This window comes from Python bivittatus, unplaced genomic scaffold, assembly GCF_059951505.1.
Source record: "Python bivittatus isolate LINGU-HERP-01145 unplaced genomic scaffold, Pbiv_v1 ctg000690_np1212, whole genome shotgun sequence".
Classification (NCBI taxonomy): Eukaryota; Metazoa; Chordata; class Lepidosauria; order Squamata; family Pythonidae; genus Python; species Python bivittatus.
Genome location: NW_028277096.1, coordinates 2,659,447 through 2,683,377, shown reverse-complemented (window position 1 = coordinate 2,683,377; position 23,931 = coordinate 2,659,447). Strand labels below are relative to the sequence as shown.

At 39.6% G+C, this 23,931-nt stretch overlaps 1 protein-coding gene across 6 annotated transcripts in view; it reads left to right on the top strand.

The window, feature by feature from the left end:
* NCOA1 (nuclear receptor coactivator 1) overlaps window positions 1-23,931 on the top strand; it is a 290,001-nt gene that overhangs the window by 16,024 nt on the left and 250,046 nt on the right. The gene's annotated exons all lie outside the window — the stretch shown is intronic.

Sequence of the window (23,931 nt, the reverse complement as noted above, 5' to 3'; positions counted from 1 at the left end):
ATGGAAAATTCTGTATCATACACTATAACCAAATTGGATAATAAATTGTAACAACAAATTAATATCCAAATCCTGCAAATCCAATGAAGTGATTATTAACTAGGAGTATGGTGCTGGGACTTCTCTAGGAAAAGAACAAGATGTCCACTTCACATTTTGATCGAATAGGCTCATCTTCAAGTCTGTCTAACTTCAGCATGAATATGCCTGGTAACTATTATTCTGTGCCATGTCCACATGCTGTTGCTTTTATCTCATCCCCAGCTCTTAGTTGAGCCATCTTCAAGTCATATTTAGGTCTTCTCTTTCTAAAGCAGTGTTTTCCCTCTTCTTCTGACATGACTTTTGCCATGGACATAATCTAACATAATTCACTGATGATGTGATTAATGATGCAGTCAGGGGTTGGGATGTGGCTAGTTCTTATTGGCCACCTTTGGCTGCTGTGGGCGTACCTCCTCTCCTTCAGTCACTGGATGCTACCATTTTGGCTTGGGTAGCAAAGTAGCAGCAGAATAGATCAGACACAGATGCTTTTGAAAGAGTACTAGAATAAAGAACAGGCCTAGCGCTATCTTATGAGAGCACTGGTCCTATGCTACACAGAAGCTTGATTGAAACTGGGAAAAAGCACAGTGTTCTGCTAGCTGCTTCTGCTAACAAGAGGTTTAGTTGCCTGTTTTTTTTACTGGTTTTATTACATGGGGGGCGGGTACCATTTTTCCTATTGACTCCATGACTGTCAACAGGCTGTTTCAGGATGCTACCTGCCACAAGGGTAGCACTGGACTTGCTGTTAGCACTGCCGTTCTGTTGCAGCATTAATCAAGGGTGGAGCTCACTCATTATTAAGTATTCCTCTCTGCTTCACCTTGCACTGTTCTCTTCACCTGCAACCATCACCAGGGATATTTTTGGACATGGGTTTAGTGCTCTTTTAGAAGAGCATTAGATCCATGTTCAGAAATAGGCCAACTGACATTACATTTCTGGGATAACCTGACAAGTGGTGAAACATGCCATTCAAAGCACCCTCTTCTTTTTTCCCAACCCTGCCCCACCTCATAGTAGGGGAATTGATCACTGGTTGCTTTCCTGTTAGCACGTGATGCTCAGTGGGAGGAGAAACAAATCTGGGGAATTCATCAATCACTTTGTCCCACATTAAACAATAAGGAAAACCGACTTTGTTACTGTGGCAAAATTGGCTTAGCAATTGAGGCAGGAAATTTAATGCCAAATTACTTTTCACTGTTCTGCTTTCTCAAGGACTGATAAATTTAAAATGGCCATATTGCTGGGTCCAAGATTTATTTTTCTGCATTTTACTTGTATCACTTTAAACTAGGATCTCGAATTAATGGATATATTTGTATACACTATTTATTGTATTTGCTCAATAATTTGGGTTTTTTTTTTTTTTTAAGTTGATCCCTATTAGTGGGACTAAGTTATTAGGAGTTTTATTTTTCAGCACTATAATTTCTCTCAGGTTGTTGATCTTTTTATGTAATTTTTCAGAGGCTGTTTGTGTTGATAAGTAAAGAAACCTTTGCTAGAAACATTAATGATTTGGAAAATAATCTTGCAAATAAAATTCAGCTGCTGAACAGGAAATTGTAGTAACAAGTTATGCATGAAAATGTTCTACTTCGATTAGCATTTTAATGTGTCTTTAATTTTTTTATCTGAGTTCATAAAAGTTTTGTTAATTTGATCTTTGATTTTAAGGTTACAAAATAGTAAGCTTGCTCATTCAGTTGAGACCAATGCTTTCCATCTTCTTTCAAAAGCTATTTTTTTACTAATTTCTCCCCCTGTCCCAAGCCACTTGCACTTTAGCCTCACTGATAGTCTTTCCAAGACTACCTAGTAAATTAGCAAATTGTCTAATTCCAGTACTTTATCTTTCACAATGCCCTCTTTTAACTATGTGTTCTTTAAATAGTCAAAGATAAATCAACCAAGAGTATTCAGAGCCCCAATGGACTAGAACGAAGGTAGGTAGTAGGAAGAAAGGTAACATTATTAAATGAATGTTGGTTGACTTTGCCAGGAATTTTTTATACTGAAGGTGAAATCTCAGATAAGCATTATTGTTTAAATTAAATGTCTTGTTAAATTTCTCCTGTTGTAATTAGGTTCCAGTGGTATATGATGAACATTGATAAGTTTGTCTCATTTTTCTGCATGAGTAGCAATTGTTGTAATGCTAAAAGAGGAAATGCAAGTGAAGCTTGGGATGGGAATGTAGTCAAGATATTTTATCCAATTTCCAGTGTGATCTCACATTAGAACACATGGATTTCCCCATGGAGGAGAGGCAGGCTAGAAAACTTTCACTAGCCTGTTGACATCACTTAACCACTTATATTTGGTCTTAGTTACATAACAGTTTATAAATGTTTATTCAGAAGTCATACATATTAAATCCTGGGACATGTTAACATAGCATACTGCTCTTTAATTCTGATTTTGTTTAGTTTCTCCTTTGAATAATGAATATTAAAAACATGCCTGATTAAATTTATGTATACAAAAAAGATTGCAAGAAAAAGCAGCCCTCTATTAAGAGATTCCCAGCAACTGAATCACCTTGCTATCTTAATTCTGCTATCATTCTGTGATGGGGGGATTGGTTAGTCAATCATGTGTTTTTTTGTGGGGGTAGTTTCAAACTCAGTTATTTTTAATGTATCCTCAATGGTGAATTTTAATAGAAGAGATAAAACTGTCAGAGGGAAGAGCCTAAGAATATGCGCCTATTGGGGGAGATGGGCGGCATACAAATTTAATAAATAAATACATTTATAATCATGTGACTGTTTCAAATTCTGCTTCAAATTCTGGAGCAGTAGAAGTATTGTGGAAAGCCAGTTTGGTGTAGTGATTAAGGTACCAGGCTAGAAACCGGGAGACTGTGAGTTCTAGTCCTGCCTTAGGCACAAAACCAGCTGGGTGACCTTCACTCTGTCACTCTCAACCCTAGGAAGAAGGTACCGACAAAATCACTCCTGAAATTGTTGCCAAGCAAACTGCAGGAAGTAGTCCAGGTAGTTGCCAGGAATCAACATCGACTTGAAGGTACACACACACACACACACACACACACACAAAGATACAATGGGGCAAAAAAGTATTTAGTCAGCCACCAATTGTGCAAGTTCTCCCACTTAAAAAGATGAGAGAGGCCTGTAATTTTCATCATAGGTATACCTCAACTATGAGAGACAAAATGGGGAGAAAAATCCAGAAAATCACATTGTCTGATTTTTAAAGAATTTATTTGCAAATCATGGTGGAAAATAAGTATTTGATCAATATCAAAAGTTCATCTCAATACTTTGTTATATATCCTTTGTTGGCAATGACAGAGGTCAAACGTTTTCTGTAAGTCTTCACAAGGTTTTCGCACACTGTTGCTGGTATTTTGGCCCATTCCTCCATGCAGATCTCCTCTAGAGCAGTGATGTTTTGGGGCTGTCGCTGGGCAACACGGACTTTCAACTCCCTCCAAAGGTTTTCCACGGGGTTGAGATCTGGAGACTGGCTAGGCCACTCCAGGACCTTGAAATGCTTCTTACGAAGCCACTCCTTTGTTGCCCAGGCGGTGTGTTTGGGATCATTGTCATGCTGAAAGACCCAGCCACGTTTCATCTTCAATGCCCTCGCTGATGGAAGGAGGTGTTCACTCAAAATCTCACGATACATGGCCCCATTCATTCTTTCCTTTACACGGATCAGTCATCCTGGTCCCTTTGCAGAACAACAGCCCCAAAGCATGATGTTTCCACCCCCATGCTTCACAGTAGGTATGGTGTTCTTTGGATGCAACTCAGCATTCTCTCTCCTCCAAACACGACGAGTTGAGTTTAGACCAAAACATTCTACTTTGGTTTCATCTGACCATATGACATTCTCCCAATCCTCTTCTGGATCATCCAAATGCTCTCTAGCAAACTTCAGACGGGCCCAGACATGTACTGGCTTAAGCAGGGGGACACGTCTGGCACCGCAGGATTTGAGTCCCTGGCAGTTACTGATGGTAGCCTTTGTTACTTTGGTCCCAGCTCTCTGCAGGTCATTCACTAGGTCCCCTCGTGTGGTTCTGGGATTTTTGCTCACCATTCTTGTGATCATTTTGACCCCACGGGGTGAGATCTTGTGTGGAGCCCCAGATCGAGGGAGATTATCAGTGGTCTTGTATGTCTTCCATTTTCTAATTATTGCTCCCACAGTTGATTTCTTCACACCAAGCTGCTTGCCTATTGCAGATTCAGTCTTCCCAGCCTGGTGCAGGTCTACAATTTTGTTTCTGGTGTCCTTCAACAGCTCTTTGATCTTGGCCATAGTGGAATTTGGAGTGTGACTGTTTGAGGTTGTGGACAGGTGTCTTTTATACTGATAACAAGGTCAAACAGGTGCCATTACTACAGGTAACGAGTGGAGGACAGAGGAGCCTCTTAAAGAAGTAGTTACAGGTCTGTGAGAGCCAGACATCTTGCTTGTTTGTAGGTGACCAAATACTTATTTTCCACCATGATTTGCAAATAAATTCTTTAAAAATCAGACAATGTGATTTTCTGGATTTTTCCCCCCATTTTGTCTCTCATAGTTGAAGTATACCTATGATGAAAATTACAGGCCTCTCTCATCTTTTTAAGTGGGAGAACTTGCACAATTGGTGGCTGACTAAATACTTTTTTGCCCTACTGTATATTGGACTGATTAAAGCTAAAGGGAAGTTGGGTGCAGTTAAGAAAGGAAAAGACATGGCTACATGGAATGTGATGAAGAGATTCCAATAGCTTTATACTCAATCAACCACTAGCATCTGGAAACAGCCCAGATAGATACTTGAGCATAGGACTGAGACAATATATAGTACTGTGCAAAAGTTTTAGGCAGGTGTGAAAAAATGCTGTAAAGTAAGAATGCTTTCAAAAATATATATTGTAATTGTTTATGTTTATCAATTTACAAAATGCAAAGTGAGCAAACAGAAGAAAACCCCAAATCAAATCAATATTTGGTGTGACCACCCTTTGCCTTCAAAACAGCATCAATTCTTCTAGGTACACTTGCACACAGTTTTCAAAGGAACCTGGCAGGTAGGTTGTTCCAAACATCTTGGAGAACTAACCATAGATCTTCTGTGGATGTAGGCTGCCTCAAATCCTTCTGTCTCTTCATGTAATCCCAGACAGACTCGATGATGTTGAGATCAGGGCCCTGTGGGGGCCAAACCATCACTTCCAGGACTCCTTGTTCTTCTTTACACTGAAGATAGTTCTTAATGATATTGGCTGTATGTTTGGGGTCGTTGTCCTGCTGCAGAATAAGTTTGGGGCCAATCACACGCCCCCCTGATGGTATGGCATGATGGATAAGGATCTGCCTGTATTTCTCAGCATTGAGGACACCATTGATCCTGATCAAATCTCCAACTCCATTTGTAGAAATGCAGCCCCAAACTTGCAAGGAACCTCCACTATGCTTCACTATTGCCTGCAGACACTCATTATTGTACCGCTCTCCAGCCCTTCTATGAACAAACTGCCTCCTGCTATAGCCAGATATTTCAAATTTTGACTCATCAGTCCAGAGCACCTTGTGATGGAAGGCATGAGTGGGGAGGATTCTGGAATGGAGCTTCAAGGTTACAGGGAGGGGGAAGTGACATTCCAAGCATCTCCTCAGCCCCCAGCTGGACTGTGTGAAAGTAAGGAGGAAGAGACTGGCCCCTCCCTAAGGGCTTGATGGTTATAGTTGCTCTCATTGGGGAATTAGAGTTAGTCTGGCGAGATTGATGTCAGGTTCAGCCCAAGAATCACACGAGATAGTCCAGAAATCAGCTCAGGTTCTTTATTAGCTAGTACTTAATAGACAGAATCTTGCCAGACTAACTCTGATTCCCCAATGAGAGCAACTATAACCATCAAGCCCTTAGGGAGGGGCCAGTCTCTTCCTTCTTACTTTCACACAGTCCAGCTGGGGGCTGAGGAGATGCTTGGAATGTCACTTCCCCTTCCCTGTAACCTTGAAGTTCCATTCCAGAATCTTCCCCGCTCATGCCTTCCATCACATACATGCTGCCATTTTTCTGAATCCCAGTTCCTATGTTTTTGTGCATAGTTGAGTTGCTTAGCCTTGTTTCAATGTCAGAGGTATGGCTTTTTGGCTGCAATTCTTCCATGAAGACCACTTCTGGCCAGACTTCTCTGGACAGTAGATGGGTGTACCTGGGTCCCACTGGTTTCTGCCAGTTCTGTGCTGATGACACTGCTGGACATCTCCCAGTGTCAAAGGGCAGTAAGCATGATGTGTCTTTCATCTGCAGCATTAAGTTTCCTTGGCCGACCACTGCGACTACGGTCCTCAGCGTTGCCCGTTTCTTTGTGCTTCTTCAAAAGAGCTTGAACAGCACATCTTGAAACCCCAGTCTGCTTTGAAATCTTTGCCTGGGAGAGACCTTGCTGATGCAGTATAACTACCTTGTGTCTTGTTGCTGTGCTCAGTCTTGCCATGGTGTATGACCTGTGACACGAAACTCTCTTCCACAACCCCACCTTAGTAACAGAGTTTGGCTGTTCCTCACCAGTTTTAAGCCGCCTACAAAGCTGTTTCTGTTTCAGTTAATGACTGTTTCAACCTACATATGAAATTGATGATCATTAGCACCTGCTTGGTATACACCTGACTCTAATCCGTAGGATCCCTGACTTTGTGCAAGTGTACAAAGTGTGCAAGTGTAAGAATTGATGCTGGTTTGAAGCCAAAGGGTAGTCACACCAAATATTGATTTGATTTAGATTTCTCTTCTGTTTGCTCACTTTGCATTTTGTAAATTGATAAACATAAACAATTACAATATATATTTTTGAAAGCATGCTTACTTTACAGCATTTTTTCACACCTGCCTAAAACTTGCACAATACTGTATATCTTTCCATAATATTTGAAAGGTTTAATATGACATGTATAATATTAATCTGAATTCTCCTTACTAGTTATTTACAAGTGTCAGGGGGAAAAAGCTGAATTTACCACCATTTGAAAAATGTGCTGCTTTTCCCTCATAGGCCGAAGCCAAGAAAAGGTAGGTGGAGAATCTGTTGATAACTTGTTTAGTGATCTGCAGTTAACTGTTAAGCGTTTCTAACACATAGTGGTTTAACCATAGCCACAACAAAAAGGCTAATTTTTCTAAATTAGGAATAGGAGTGAAGAAGAGTTAAATTGGGGTAGTGAATACAAAGCTAATATGGAAAATAATGTATTGGGTTGAGCAGAGGCAGGTCATCCTCCAATTCTGTTTGCACCTCTGTCTCTCTGAGTCATTCTTTTTCACCCAGTTCCAGGCAGTGGACCTTGGGATTCTGAGTAGATTGCAAAATCTTCAGTTTAGCACAGGGTTGTTTATAGGTTTAGACTCTATTATAGGCTCTGTAAGCTTCCTACATGGCTGGATAATTCAGAGCTAGAGATTCAAGTGAAGAATCTAATATACAAGCATTATGTCCACTGTAAGCTACAGAGATTGAAGCCTAAGTCTAATCAATCAAAATATAGGAAATACCATTATCTTAGAAAACATCATTCTAAGGAATTAAATAGCATCTATTGAGAACTTCATCACTAACAGTGAAAGAGGGGAGCAAAACACTGATAGAAACTAGCTTAACTTTCCATCACCCAATTTGAGTTGTAGAAGAAATAGATAAGAAGAATAGCTATGTTGGACTTTCTCTAGTTATGCCTACTTTGTGCTGGGGATGGTGTTATATCCAAAATTATTCTTTGCAAGTACCGTAGTACTGTAGTCTTGTGGCACCTACTTCAAACAATAAACCCATTCTTTGATGTGGATGACCAACATAACACTTGAGCCTGCCATGAAGCAATTTTACTTGTCTCTGGAGTTCTGAACAAGTATTAATCTAACTTGGGTTTCTGTAATGTATATTTTATTCTTAAATTACGTCCTCTAAATCCAGAGATTGAAATAAAATAAATGAATAGTAGGTTACCATTCATTAAAAGGTGTTAAAGGTTGTATTTGTATGCAAACATGTGGCAATAGTGCACTTCTCTGGATTATTGGCAGTGACTTATTCAAAGCAATGTTTAACTTGGCTATGGGTCCTATCAGTACAATGAAAACTGTAGTGACAAACCATGAAAGTTTTACAAAAATGCTCATAGCAATAGTTGCTAATGATGTCAGAGCATTTTGGTTCTTATTAAAATGTTGTTTCATGACTTTTCTCCAATTCATTTTGAGAAATATCTTGGCTTTACAGTGCCTTGTGCTGGCTGAATTAACTGATTTGGGCTCTTGCCTGAAACTCATGGGTGAATTTCTTACTGATGGATGGTGATGATGTGGGAGGGCAGAGAAGGAAAATCTTGGTATTCTCAGTCCAGAGCTAGCACTCTCTTATATTGCATTCCTCCAGCTTTAAGTGATTAAACTTGGTCTGCATGGTACTGCTTATAAATGTGTATTTAATTTTTTGTATGGTGTAAATTTTTAAATATTTAAATACAATTAAGGTAGATCTAAATAACAAGGGAAGGTTGCAGTTATTGGTGAGATGCAGGAGAACTTTTTGGCTGAGTCATTCAAATGGTAGGCATAACTACCCAATATTTCCATATAACCCTAAATCTATGTTCACTAATTTAGTAAGTGCAAGGGCTTTTTTTCCAAGATTCAGAAGAAGCTAAGCTGCACAAATCCATAACTAATCACCCCAACAGCAAATAAAATGTTTTGTTGTTTTTCAAGAGAAAAAAAAAATCTCAAAGAGAGACACTGCTTAAGCTTCTGAAGCAAAGGCAAAAGGAAGGGGGTGAAGCCTCGGGAAACAGGATCCCAGGTTCTGTAGCTGCTGAGTCATGATAACAAATGGAGTGCAGTGTTTAAATGACATCCTGAACATTTTGCACCTTGTATCTCCAAGGTGAAGGAGTTTTTACAAGTTATCAGGTGTGATTTCCTGCAGTTTTGTATTAAAAAAGCAACTAGTTTGTTTTGATAGGGGCTGGAAATTGAAAGTATGTGCCTTGCAAGAAATTAGGCATGAAGAAAACATTTGAATCCCCATTGATGCAAGTAAATGGACTAATGATGTAGAAGTGGTGATAGGGCATTTATTTATGGGTCAACCTAAAACATGTATAATAAGGAGCAAAACTTCGACAAAGTAGCACATAATTTAAATTATATAGAGGTGCATTTTCATCAAGTAAATTCTCATACATACTGCAGAAATAGTCGCTACTCTTGTCTTTCTGGTGCCTTTACTATTTCCCTTGGAGACCTGTTGTATAAAGCTGGGGTGTTTGTAAAAGAGAGCAAATAAGGGCCTTAAATGGATTTGAGAGAAGCGCTGTAGCTAATAACTGCTGATAAGGCCATTTTCTATCATAATGTAAATACTGTGCAGAGTGTGTAATTAGTTTATATTACAGTAATTCTTTGAAGACTCACATATATTTACAGGCTGTAAGTAGAATTTCATCAGCAGCTCAAACAGTGCTCAGTAATCAGTTTTTATTCTTGGTCACTGAAGATGGAGCCTATAGGAAAGAGTTAAGTTCACATCTAGCTAGAAGGCAGGCCTTAACATTTTGCCTGTTTAATGGAGGAATCCCTTCTGTTTAGTTCTTATTTCTGCCTAGGAAGAACCAGGATCTTTCTTCTCAGCTCCATTTAGGGTTGAGAAAAGGAAAAAAAAATCAGAGATACAAACATCAAAGCAGCACATGACCGAATGCAATTCCAACAACTGTGCACCAGCTAAATGGTGGGCTAGTCTGAGGCTGAGGGTGTGTGATAGCAGATCTCTAGAGGATCAAAGAAGAAGGCATAATACTGGAGCCAGCTGTGGCTGGGCAGACAAAGGAGGGACCCACAGAAGATGAGAAGGCTGCTTGGAATCCACTCTTTACACCCCATGATGAACAAGTTGCAATTGTAACAACCCTCCAATAGCCAAGAACCACAATGGCAGATCAGGAGACTTCTTGGAGTCTTTTCTCTCCTACATGAAAAAGTTACCAAGCAGGGCCAACTACTGCAAATCTCAAAACAGTGAAAGAGTTTGGATGACACCACCTGCGTCCCTCTGGCAGTCAGACTAAACTTCTGATTTTACTATCAGCAGCAACTCCAAGAACAGATCTATTCTTGAGGCTGGAAAAAGTGGTGCAGCAGCATCCAACTAATCCTGGCTGCTCTAAGGACTAATAAGTCAGTTCCTCATCTATTCCATTGGCAAAATGGTAGCAGGGGAACTGAAGAACACTAGATCTGGCAGTATGTTGGATAAGGGCCGATGAGCCCTGAGAGAAATAAGAGAGGTGTGAGCTAGCCTATTTGGGTCCAACATGGTAGCTCAAGGACTAGAAGAGGAATAGGTCTCCATCAGGTCTTCTCTGCTCATGTGAAATGTGGTAACCTCAGCAAGCCGTCCTCCCACTCCCCTGTGAGCAATGCATTCTCCAGAACCAAATTATATATGATCCTAAACCTGCTCAAGGAGTGCAAAAGCTGTTCTGTGTCTGATAGGAATAGAAGGAATCAGTTGCTCTAACTTCCAGAAGCCCATCAAGTGAATCCTACTCTTCTCCATCTTCTGACTACTCAAGCTCCTCTTTGGACTCAGAAAAGGACCCTGTTCTCAGAAAAAGGAAAAAAATAAGAAAAGGAGAAAGGGGAGAGACACAAGGATTTGTGAAGAGACTCAGGAAGAAGGAGAACATTCATCCTGGTAGCATCAGAGGCAGAGATCAGAGCCAAAAGAATTAGAGAAGGTCACTACTTCACTCTCAGGTTATCAGTGCATTAAGTGATGAGGAGTGAGGAATTCTCCTAATCCATGAGGAAGTGGGAGAGAGTCATGTGACACATCTGAGGATCATTCCTCATTGGGCTTGGACCAAGAGGAAATTCAACTTTCAGATGATGACTTCACACAATCCATTTCTTCCCATCAAATACTATTTAATGCTGACTTAATCTCAGGGTTGCTTAATAAGCCACCAAACATGTTCAGTTTGGAGCTGGGCCCCAACTCCAAGGTATTGCGAGGTTTTGCTGAAGCATTCCCTTCAAGTTCTAGCACAGACCTCAGTGTGCCCTTTTCAGATTTCTTTACAGAGTTAAGAAGTGAGTGGACCCAGGCAAGCCCATGGCACACTCTATGTTGGTGAACAGGCTGTATCTCTCATCCCAGAAGAACAGGAAGTGGCTGCCTATGCCTAATATTGATAAAACCAGTAGTAGCTCTGATTTCTAAATCAGTAATGCCAAGAGAGAAAGGAGAGCTGGAAAGGTACATATAAACTTAACACACATATAACGGACATTATCTTCAAAGTGAGATGGTGAAGCAGCAGCTCTGGGAATCTGGGATGCAGCTTTCTTCTACATTATCTTCATGTAGTATTCACATAGGATCTCTTCCCAGAAGCCCCAAAGAAGCCAAATGCCTAAGAGAAAGTATCATTGAACTAGCTGTAGCTGCAGATTTCATGGCAGTCGCATCTTCTGTTTTGGAACCAGATCCATGGCAGTCACAGCATCCTGTGACTCAGGCAGCGGGAGATAGGCCACCAATCAAGAGCAACCTCACAGCAAAGCCATTCTTGGGAAAGGACCAATTTGGGAAATCAATCAACTCAGCCCTAATAGAAAGCAAGGATGAAAAAATTCTTGTCGTCAGCCCCGAAGAAGGAGATACAAAAGACCATCTTTGTTCTTTTGCTCCAGAGACTGCATCCTAACCTTTTTTGGCTTCTCAAATTGATGCCATTACCACCCAGGTGGAATGGTAATTGCAAAACTTTTGCTGCACCTTGAACACACGTACAAGGACAGATGGGTGTTGGAGATGGTTTGGTAGAAATATTCTTTAGAATTCATGATTCATTGTATTCCTAGAGACACTAAAATATCAAGGGAAAGCTACTCACTGTTTTCTCCATAAAGCCATCAATAAGCAGATAAATGTCAACATTCTTAGTCCTGAAGTGTCCCATAAGAGCTGTCATTACTTTGGTAAGTACTCTGGGTCCTCAGGCTGTCTGAAAAGGAGTGCCTTGTCTCTTGGCTTTCTTGGAAATTCCAGAGCAAATTTCCACTGAAAAGTCTCCAACACAGATCTGTCTTGGATGTGCCTTCAAGCTTCAGAGTGCTATCATGGCAGTGTAGCTCATTGGGTAGGCTTCCTATGTTAAAATCACAAGAAAATATCAGGTTTTGTAAATTTGAATAAGCAGCAGAAAAAGATTTTAGTATCCAAGAATATCTGGAACTGTGTACTCTTTAAAAAATATACTTCTGCTGATCACAGAAGAAATTAAAAGTAAGAACTGAATCCAGTCTTATCTCCCCCTTCTCCATCTCTCCCTTCTCCAGCACACACACGGCTGTTTTGAAGGGAGGAATTGAAGTTAGTTGAGCATGATTTTCCCCCTCCCCTAGTATTGTTGCACTTAGTTAGAATGAAAGTATTCAATAATCTGGTGGCATCCACATAATTCCTGTTCTATCAAAAAGTGAATAATTGGCAAGAAGTTTATGTAGGTATGTACTGTAGTGATATGCCTTTTAGACAGAAGCAACAGTGATTTTCCAAAATAATTCTTGTTTGTCTTCCACTTAACATGGGTGGAAGGCTTCATTCAGCAACATTCAACAATGTCCAAGTCCCAAAGACTGTAATTTTGGTCTTCTGCTAGTTAATCATTAGATATCCTTTTGTATAGAACATACCACCTTTTTAACCTTAAGTGTGATAGTGGTCTGGAAAAAAAATCAGCAAAAAGCAGCATTTGAACTAGCTGAGTCTTACGTTATGAAAACCTACTTTAATTTTTTTTTAAAGGAGCAAAGTTGGTTAACATTTACTAGAACATCAGAAAAGTACAATGTTCATACTGTACAAAAAATAGCACCTTCCCAGTTGTGGCTACTGTGGAGTTCCCTCCTGTGAAGTAATAGAACTGGCTTCACTTGGGGCTTCTTGAAGATTTTAGAATTCATTTGTCCTCTTTGGATTTTAATTTAAAATATTTATGGCAGTTGTAGATGGATTGGTTGTGGTTGAAAAGGCATTGTGCAAATTGAAATATGAAATTGTGAAAAAAATGTGGGTGAAAATTGGTTGTGAGTAGATTGGCTGTGGGTGAAAATGTACTTTATTGGAACCATTTTTATTTTAAAATACTACATTTAATAAGATTTCAATGCATTGTGTGATAACAATAATACATGTAAATACAAAACAGATACATTTGCTAAATTAATGCATTTTTCCAGCAGTTGGATATTGGTGTTCAAAATAACACAATGGACTTAAATAGCAATGGTGAACAATCAAAGTCTTTTCAAGTTAGCAATTGTGCTTTATTGGAAATCTCACAATTTATTCTGGGTTTTATTCTGGATAATTGTGGTTCTTGTATCTCTTCTGAGGGTATGTGAAAGAAAAAATGTATCTGGTTAACAAACTATATATGTTGTTTGTTTTAGTGTACTGCATCTGTAGCTTTATTTTATTTTATATATTAATGATTTATAAGCTGCCCAAATCTAGGAGAGGTGCGGTTAAAATAAATAGGCCAGCTTCCTAAGAAAATCTCAGTCAGAGGTTGCTCCCCATTCTCATCGGGCAAGCAGATGAGAAATGAGAAATTTCTTGGCTTTGGTCCCATTTTGAGAATCATTAATCTGGTTTAAACTTCCAATGCAGCTTTTCGCTGTAGAGAAATCCCTCCAGGCACTCTTGGTTTGAGTAGATTGCTTTTTCTGCCAGAAAGTCAGGTGATCCGCTCTTGGTGGTGTCATTTATAGATGCATATTGAGGTTAAATTTCAATCTTTATTGCTGCAGTAGACAAATGTGCTATGTAACCCGAGTCAACAGTCCCTTCAAAGCAAAGCTGAACCAGTTGGGGCTCTTTCCAAGAAATTGCACAAGGGTGTGCCTCTGTATCTTTGGAATGCAGAAATTACACTTTCTTTTGCCTTGGCTGTTTAGGTGTTAAAAGTATTATTGGGTGCAGATTCTTTGTTGGTATGATTAAAATAGGGAAAGGTAGATATCTGAGGATGAATGAGGGATTGAAAATGGATCCCATAACTTTATTGGAGTAAAAAACCCATTGGACTCGGAGGAGGAATGTACTGACCAATCTTCATTTGGTTGTTGAAAGTTAGTGTGTTTTATAGCGGGGTTCCTCAACCTTGGCGACTTGAAGATGTGTGGACTTCAATTCCCAGAACCCCCCAGCCAGAATTCTGGGAGTTGAAGTCCACGCATCTTCAAGTCACCAAGGTTGAAGAACCCTGATTTATAGAATAATGTAAGCTAGTTGCAGTACATTATGTACAGCTGGACAGCAGCATAAATGGCCTGGGGCAGAAGGCATGTCCATTCAGTAGTTCCCCTTTTATTTTGTGTAGGTAAAGGGTAGGCATTCACATGGGCAGAAGGCAGAAAGCTGCCATTTGTAGTCCTCCTCTCCCAGTCCTGGCTTAACTGTATGCTTGTTTCTTTCTTTCTTTTCAGTTACCTCTTCTGTATGTATCTTAAGTACTGGCTTCTTCAGGTTTTACCTGGCTGTCTTCTCTGTTACTGTTGCTGTTCTTCCTCACCAGGGAGGAGCCACCCACGAACACTGGTACTCCAGTTCTTCCACGCTGCCATTGCTGTCCTGTAAACACAAAGGAGAACTGAGTGAGTCAGCAGGTGGCAAGGAGGAAGAGCTCTTATGGACCTGGTGGGGGCTGTTAATGATGGCCCTTGTTGGCATATCAGGTGCCTGACTATGCCAGTCAGAAATAATGGCCTTGCCTAGCATAAGGGCTGATATTTTGCAAATTAAAAAAGAGGTAGTTTGCTTTTCCTGTTGATACTCTGGCCTTTTTCAAGAAACAAGCATAAAAATATACTGCTGAATGATAAGCAACAGGCAACTAAACCTGTTGCACCAGTATCCTCATAAGAATTAGCTTGCCTGAAGCCAGGAATGACAGTTTGTTTTGTAGAAGCAGAAGGGGAATTTGCTCACAGTACTAAAGCAACTTACTTCAAGACAGAAATCATTGTTTGCTAGGTAAAAGCATTGTGCTCCCCCTGCCCCGCCCTGGTTATATTCCTTTTGTAATTTGGTAGTGTGTCATTCTTTTGCAACATAGCTTTTGAAAGAGCTGGGGTAGCATTATGCTAGTAAATTACTGCTAATGTAATGCAACTTTCTCCTTTCTCTCATGCCTCTTAAATCTGCTTAGGAAGATTTTGAGGTGTACAGAGGAAATTAAACCCCACTTTTGTCTGTGGAAATAGTTTCTTCTGATGGAAACATAGCACTGGATTCAGTCTTCCATTAGCAATATAATTTTTTATTTTTAAAATCAGATGTTGCAAAAATAATCATGTTCATTGTCAAGTGGAGGATAATGACAAACATTGAGAGCTTGGAGGCTGAAGGGGAACTCTTCCAACCCTTTTTGATGTCATATGCTTTAAGCCATTACCTGCACACTGCAGGTAATGTCACCAAGATACTTACCATTCAGTTAGACATCAGTTGAATTGCTGGCATAAAAACAAAGAAGGAACAACTAAAGGAGAATAGATAAAACTATGCATAGGGTGCCAAAAGGATTTTTTTTTCCTACTCTCATAACACTAGATTTAGGACAGGCAAGGCAGTACTCCAAATAGCTTATGGTTAACTTAACTATCACAAGATAAGGTGAAGGCATCAAAGCATACTTAGTATGATGGCTACATGCTTCAAAGGTAGCTTATTCCTAGCTGCTGTGAAAATTCAAGAATTTTCCTCCTTCATGTGCTGCGTGTGAGTTCCTTGTGACTTTTGATTGGTCATTGTGGACTAAACAGGTCTTTAGTCTATTAGTAGGGTCATAGGCTGTTCCAATAGTAACCACTGACTTACAAGTCTAACTATCTTACAGGGTCATAATGACTTTCACTTTCTTCCTAAACCAGCATGATAGATGAATAATCAGCTCTTTGTATATTGCTGCAATCCAGAGACTACATTGCCAATTGCTATAAATGAGAATATCTACTTAGATCAATACAGCTGGCCAGAGTGACCAGTTTCTTATAACTTTTTGTCGTTGTAGTCATATCAGATCTTGAAACCTTCAGGAGGAAGAAAACTACAGCCTGTGCCTGCAGACAGAGGTGTTTAGGATATTAAATGTTCTGACCCTTCTCTTAAGGGGGGGTCTGGATGGGGAATAATAGGCTTCAGCTGAACCCTGGTAAGATGGAGTGGCTGTGGGTTGGGGGCTCCTCTGTACCCAGAAATATACCATCTTTGCTTCTGGATGGGGTGGCACTACCCCAGACAGACCCAGTGCATAATCTTGGGGTCCTCCTGGACTCACGACTCCTGCTCGAAGGGCAGGTGGCAGTTGTGGCCAGGAAGGCCTTTGCTCAGCTACGTGTTATGTGCCAGTTACACCCTTTCCTGGATTGGGAGTCCCTCCAATCACTCATTCATCCCCTAGTCATCTCCTGTATAGACTATTGCAATGCACTCTATATGGGGCTACCCTTGAAAAGTATCTGGAAGCTACAGCTGCTTCAAAATGCAGCTGTGTGGGCAATTTTGGGTGCCCAAAAGATGGCACATGTCACACCTTTGCTGCGTGAGCTGCACTGGGTCCCAGTTTGCTTCCAGGTCCAATTCAAGGTGTTGGTTATCACCTTTAAAGCCCTACATGGCATGGGACCAGGTTACCTGAGGGACCGTCTCACCCCCATTATATTGACCCATCCCACCTGGTCAAGCAGAGAGAGTATGCTGCGGACCCCGCCAATGAAAGAATGTCGACTGGTAGGGTCCAGAAGGAGAGCCTTCTCTGCTGTGGTCCTATGGAATACCCTTCCCCCAGAGGTGAGGCAGGCCCCTGCTCTCTTGACCTTCTGGAAGGCAGTCAAGACCTGGCTCTCCCAACTTGCATAGGGTGAGAAAAGGGGCAACCAACCCTGGGGATGGTTAGCTCCTTGAAGATGCTCCCATATGTTAATAGCTTTTGGATCACCAGCACCTTGGAAGATATTATTATTTATGTATGTATTTGGTTTTATTGTATTTTTATACTATTTTTATTGTATTTTAACTAATATTTATTTGCTGTTTTTATTGTAAACTACCCAGAGTCACTTCCTTGTGAGATGGGCAGTGTCTAAATTTGAAAAATAAATAGATAGGTAGGTAGGTTCTTGGGTCCATTTTAGACTTTTCCTGGAATGAAACAGGCATGTTGTACTCTTATCGGGCTACAGAGCAATACGATTTGCTGTAGAGAATTAGAGCCATAGACAAAAATGGTTTGTGCAACTGGTCAATTATATAATTGTTAAAATGGCAGTGCAGTATTTAATAAAGTGAAGAGAGGCTTTGTCCAGTTTAACTAGTTAAAAGGTTAACTGTAGATAGCAGCTGCGATCTGATCCCTTACTGAGAATATTACTGAGTTTCTGTTCACTGTATGGTCTTTGCCATCTTTTAAATCCTGTGGAAATAACAACAGATGCTTTAGATTTTTTTCCCCCAAGAGAAAAATAATCTTTGGGGGAGCATCTTTCTTCATGCTGGTATGTTCATCTGTTTATATCTTTCTTGCCTCCAGCTCCCTCCTCATGATTCTACCCCTTTCTCCTATCTCCTTTATCTCTGACCTCCCCCACAATGGGAAAAGTAATGCATCTGCACTAAAAAAATTGCCTAAGGAATTCATTTATCTTCTCTTGCAGTACTCTGGAAATTGGGGACAATAGCAATAGAGACTTAGTCCCTTAAAATTATCAATTTGATTCTTGAAGACATACAGCACATTTTTTTCCCAAAATTTGCAGTGCTGTGATACCCTGAAATGCTAAAAGAAGTTTTATGACCTCTTTATAAATAAAATAATTATTTTAGTGGGGTTAGGCTTGGGTAAGAAATAAATACAGATTAAAATTAATGTATTAAATAGTGGTGCATTTCAAGTAAAACTGATAAAAACTCGCAACTTTGTAACATGATAATTTTAATTGGAAAAAAACAGTAAAACAGACAAAATTAAATCTTATTTTAATGGAAAGGATGAATTTACTTAGTTTTGCCTAATTCATGAAATCTGGGTTTTATTTTAGCCATGCTCATTTTTTTGTTCCACATTTTTAAATCAATTTTTGCTTTTAATATGTTTATAACAGCAACTAGAAAAACCTGACTTTGCTTCCAGCTTGTCCAGGCAGAATGGTAACAGCTTCTGATAACAATTTAACTTTACATGCAGAAGCCCCCTAAATTTGTGAACCACCTTCCCAAAATTTGATTGTGACTTCACACTTCAGGAACCCCTGCCCTATAGACTTGGACCTGCTTTCCACCATTTGGAAGGATGCAAATCTAATATTTATTTCTGAAACTAAGGGATGATACTAAAAGCATACCGAACCGCCTAATAGAATTCCTAATGGCTTTTTGTTTTTGTTGCTTTAGAATTCATTAACATTTAAGAATGATGTCAGCCAGGATACAGCTTGATTTGTCTGTCATCAGCATGGTAGATTACATTGTGCTGGGGAAAATCTCCACGTTTATGGAGATCTCTGCTGACTTTCATTTATGAGTTACTGGAAAAATGAAGATTAGAAATGCCCAGAAAGCATTTGATTACATTTGTGGTATAGAAAAATGTACTTTTGTGAGGATTATTTTTGCATTAGTTTATACTGTTTTGTGTTCTTTGGTAGACTTGGCAAGGCAATTAGTTGAATTGTTTCAATACTTAGAAAGCAGGGTGATATGGTATTGAAGGGTTTGGGTTAGGCCTGGAGAGTTGGACATAGCCTTTACCTATCAAATCTCATTCACTGGCTTGGAACCAGTCATGGTCTAAGTCCAGTCTATCTCATAGAGTTGTTTTTGGGAAAACGAAGAGGGAGTACTATGTACATCTAAGAAATAAGTATAAAATATTTAGAATCTTGATACTTATTCACATTTTATTTACATTAAACTAGTAATGTGTTCAGGCTATTTGATTTTTGAATTAATTTAAATTTAAGTTGCTACAGATTAGGTTAGGAGAGATACAGGTGAAACTCGAAAGATTAGAATATCGTGCAAATGTTCATTTATGTCAGTATGGCAACTCAAAAGGTGAAACCAATATATGAGATAGACGCATTACATGCAAAGCGAGATATGTCAAGCCTTACTTTGCTATAATTGTGATGATTATGGCGTACAGCTTATGAATTTCACAATCTCAGAAAATTAGAATATTACATGACATCAATAACATAAGGATTGGGAAAAGAACAATATTGGACCTCTGCAAAGTATAAGCATGCATATGTACTCAGTACTTGGTTTGGGCCCCTTTTGCAGCAATGACTGCTGCAATGCGGCGTGGCATGGATGCTATCAGCCTGTGGCACTGCTGAGGTGTTATGGAAGACCAGGATGCTTCAATAGTGGCCTTCAGCTCCGCTGCATTGTTCGGTCTCATGTCCCTCATCTTTCTCTTGGCAATGCCCCATAGATTCTCTATGGGGTTCAGGTCAGGCGAGTTTGCTGGCCAATCAAGCACAGTAATCCCATGGTCATTGAACCAGGTTTTGGTACTTTTGGCAGTGTGGGCAGGTGCCAAGTCCTGCTGGAAAATGAAGGCAGCATCCCCATAAAGCTCGTCTGTGGAAGGAAGCATGAAGTGCTGCAAAATCTCCTGGTAGACAGCTGCGTTGACCCTGGACTTAATGAAGCACAGTGGACCAACACCAGCAGATGACATGGCTCCCCAAATCAACACAGACTGTGGAAACTTCACACTGGACTTCAAGCATTGTGCATTGTGTGCCTCTCCATTCTTCCTCCAGACTCTGGGTCCTTGGTTCCCAAATGAGATGCAAAAGTTGCTCTCATCAGAAAAGAGGACTTTGGACCACTGGGCAACAGACCAGTTCTTTTTTTCTGTAGCCCAGGTAAGACGCTTCTGACGTTGTTTGTTGTTCAGGAGCGGGTTGACAAGAGGAATACGACATTGGAAGCCCATGTCCAGGATCCGTCTGTGTGTGGTGGTTCTTGATGCACTAACTCCAGCCTCAGTCCACTCCTTGTGAAAGTCCCCAACACTTTTGAATGGCCTTTTCCTGACAATCCTCTCCAGGCTGCGGTCATCCCTGCTGCTTGTGCATCTTTTTCTTCCATACTTTTCCCTTCCACATAACCTTCTATTGATGTGCTTTGATACAGCACTTTGGGAACATCCAACTTCTTTTGCAATTACCTTTTGGGGCTTTCCCTCCTTACGGAGGGTGTCAATGATGGTTTTCTGCACAACTGTCAGGTCAGCAGTCTTTCCCATGCTTGTGATTCCTACTGAACCAGCCTGAGAGACCATTTAAAGGCTCAGGAACCCTTTGCAGGTGTTATGGATTCATTAGCTGATTAGAGTGGGACACTTTGAGCCTAAAATATTGAACCTTTTCACACTATTCTAATTTTCTGAGATTGTGAATTTGGGGTTTTCATAAGCTGTACACCATAATCATCACAATTATACCAAAGTAAGGCTTGACATATCTCGCTTTGCATGTAATGCGTCATATCTTGGTTTCACCCTTTGAGTTGCCATACTGACATAAATGAACATTTGCATGATATTCTAATTTTTCGAGTTTCACCTGTATTGTTGGTAAGTATGGAATATATATCATAAATAACAAACCTGCCAAGCAAACAGCAATAAATTAGCAGGCAGCCACAGATAGGCTGTCCAATCGTTTGGGATACACTTTTAGAGTTTTGAGGAAGTGTTGTGAGCACTATCACACAATGGTTATCATGACTGTGGTCCTTCTCAGCGTGATTGCTATGATGAGTCAACCCCAGGTTTCCACATATCTTGTTGCCATTCCGAAGCCGCCCCAAAACCCAGGCAGTGAAAATGTGAATAGTTTTGAATTGGTTTTTGCTTTTGAATCAATAAAATATCTTTCTTATTTTCCATTTTTTTTTTCCTGATGGAGTGAGGAATGTTTTAAAGCAAATGCCAGTCTCCGCCATCCACCATCAGAATATTGCTGATTTTGGTGCCTCAACATTTTATTTTGAAATGTTCTTAGCCACCTGAAAGTAATGTTAATTTTTACAAAATGAATCAGTGAAGCACCAGTACAGAGGGCAATATGCATTCACAAAGTTGTCCACAGGCATCATATTGCTCACCATGTATATTATGGTTTAGGAAGGATCTGTAAGTTAACCCACTTCTTTCAAGATTTATAGTTTATATTTTGTTACATTGATGTCCAAGACATTATTTGATTGCTCAAATACCACATTGTGAACTGAAGCAGCTTGTACCCTCAGAACTTGCTGCTTGAGCTCATTTATTTATGTGTATTAGCTAATCAGTTTCTTGGGGCTCCAGCTGGTGTCTAGAGTAGGTTTACGAAGTTTTTGATTTCTTGAGCTCACATATCCCTTCATGTTTATATGAACTTCATTCATTAGAAGGTCTGCTTCTGTTTTTGTATTCTCTTTGAGCTATAATACTAGGAGTACATCATAGTTTTGGTTGTCAGGCTCATTATGGGAAAATGGTGTTGGAGTCTGTGCTGTGATTATAATTGGGATGACTTCTAATGTCACCAGAAAAGGAAAGTAGTTTAGATATTGAAAGCCCATTATAACTACTGAAGCCAACCAACCACTCCTCTCCATCAAAATATCTTTTCGCAGGTTTGTTGGATATATACAGTACTGGGCCTGAATGTTTCTCTGGTGGTTATTGCTGAGAAATTAAAATGCACATGGAACTAGATCATGATGAGTGCCAGATGGTTCTCTGGAAGTTGACATCTGGGAGAACAGGGCACTACATGTAGAAATCAAAGCAAAAAGCAGTCTTTCAGTGGGTAAAGGAACAATTGAGCATGTGGCAGAGTTGAGGCAAAAAACTAGAAGCAAGTAGCACTGGGTATCAGTTAATCTTTGCTTGCCTGAATAGGGATATTTAAGATAGAGACAGGCAACATTTTGATGGCCAAAGACTGCACTTGTTGCTTTTGGAGGGCAAAGGCTAAATTGGGGGTGGAGTGATGGCACATAGTGGGCAGAGCCAAAATGTTATGAGTTTTGCTCTCATTTTGGGAGTGCTTACCTTTTAAAATTTAAAATTAATATTGAGAAGCCTATTTTAAAGCTTGTTTTACTGTTTTCGCTTGCTTCAAAACAGTGGGAAACCAGACCAGTGACTTTTGGTAATTGTGACTGGAGGATAGCCTGGGAGTTGCAAAAAAGTGTGTTGGAGGTTTTAGCCCTGAGGTTTCAAGTTTGGGGAAACAGTGCTTCTCATGGACATGGCTTGAAGGACTTGCATGTTGGCTGTTCATAACCAGGAACTTTGGGACATGCCTAGTGATACACAATTAACAGAAAAGTTTGCAGATGCAACTGGTAGAGGATAACTGGTATGCATGTGTGTGTAGTCATATTTAATATATATAAAGAATTGGAGGCTTCATGTGCTTGCTTTGGTCTGTAATTCTGCATACTATGTCTTTCCCATTTCTCTGATATGAGTGTAACATATTTGCAAGTTTTAGCTTGCTTTCTAATAAACCTAAAGCTTATGTCTGCAACTTTCTGCTTGCTTCATTTACTCGTCCTTTAGTAAATATTGTATGTATTTAAATTGGTGTATAGGTAATGACTTTCCGCATTTATTCTTTAGTTACTGTTTTGGCATACATTGCATACCTTTCTGTACTGAGCACCCCAATAGCATGATTTTTGCTAAATTTGATGTGGAGCATTTTGATACCAGGGAATATGGAGCCAAAATGGCCACTTTATGTTGTATATGATTATCATGGTTGTTGATTGTTGGGTGTGAACTACTGATGGGATCCAACAAATCATTACTCCTTTTTTATTAGAGGCAAGCTATTTTTTTTTTTACTATTATGTAATTTAGTACTTTTATTTATTTTTATGTGTTAGATGTGTATATTGCCTGCTCCTGGGAAAGCCAACCCATGATAGATAAGAAAGTGAACACCTAGATTTAAACAGTGAACTTCATAAAACTGTTGTAATAATGTTATGTAAAAGCAAGCAACATATATTCAAGGCACCAATATAAAATAAAGATGATAGTGTAAACATTACAAAAGTACTATGGGCAAAGACAAAAATAAACAAATACTATTTTGTCACACTCTTGCTTGATATTAACCCACTTTTGGCAACTTTTTTTCCTGACAGTGGAACAGTTCAATTTATTACTCCATTCTTATTTAAAATAACAGGAATATGGTATTATTCTGAATCCTGCTAATCGTATTGTTTGATATTTGACTATTAGTGTATCTCATTCAGTTTCTCATTATAGTGACAATTTTCCTTTGGGCAAAGGCTGACAGCATAAGTTTTTAATTGCATGTGTTTTGTGTGGATTTATAAGTGCTTTAAATGAATGTTTGCAGGTAGAGACACCTTAGGGGGATATTCATTATACCTGTTAGGAAATGTATTTCTTTCAAAGGATTAATTTATATAATAATTGATCAGTAATGTTGGATGTCCTTTGTAAATGTAATATGCTAACTAAGCAAGATTCCCTTTATAATTTTTTTTAGACACTGATGTATTTTCTATGCTTTTTAATTGACTGTACCTCACCCTCTTTATGCTGGTCTATAACCATAATAAAGATTTGATTTGAGATCCTCTTGCTGTGAAAATAGTTGGGTTAAATAGCTTTGCTATATACATAAGGCTAGGTAGAAGTGAGTGCAGGAAGATTTTTCAGAGTTTATTCTTTGTTAAGAATGTGCAAGAAGTCTCTTAATCCAGGTCATAGTTTATAGTGCAG